The following is a 543-nucleotide window of genomic DNA, read 5'->3' on the forward strand; positions in this document are numbered from 1 at the left end:
TAGAAATTAAAAGTAATAATAATTTAAACTAGGTATTTTTCAGTATTCTTTGTTTGATATTTAATTTTACTATTTATAAGTCGTACCTCTTTTTTTTGTACTGTTATGTATAAATTTTAAACTCTTCTGTGTTCAACCAATCTTCCCCAATTGTTGAGAACGTGAATAGCATGATCAGTTATTTAATTAATACTTAACACTCATCCCTACACATTCCTTCTTAAGCAAAGTTATATACATCTACATATATATATATATATGTATACTCTGTATATTTGGCTATACATATGTAAAGTGTGTGTGTGTATATATATATGTTTATGTATATGTGTGATTAATTAAGACACTACATTTTTATATATATGTAAACTTTTCTTCTGCCCCAGATTATAGAAAATTTTACTATCATTTTATTTATTGGTGCTACTGTTTTTCTGTACTGTGGCTAAAAAAAAATCACTAGCCACACTGGCTAATCTCAAGATTCCATAAGAAATATTATTTTTAGACAAAAATATCTTTAAAAAAACGCCATCTATGTTT

Source organism: Thamnophis elegans, chromosome 4 (assembly GCF_009769535.1).
Source record: "Thamnophis elegans isolate rThaEle1 chromosome 4, rThaEle1.pri, whole genome shotgun sequence".
Taxonomy (NCBI): Eukaryota; Metazoa; Chordata; class Lepidosauria; order Squamata; family Colubridae; genus Thamnophis; species Thamnophis elegans.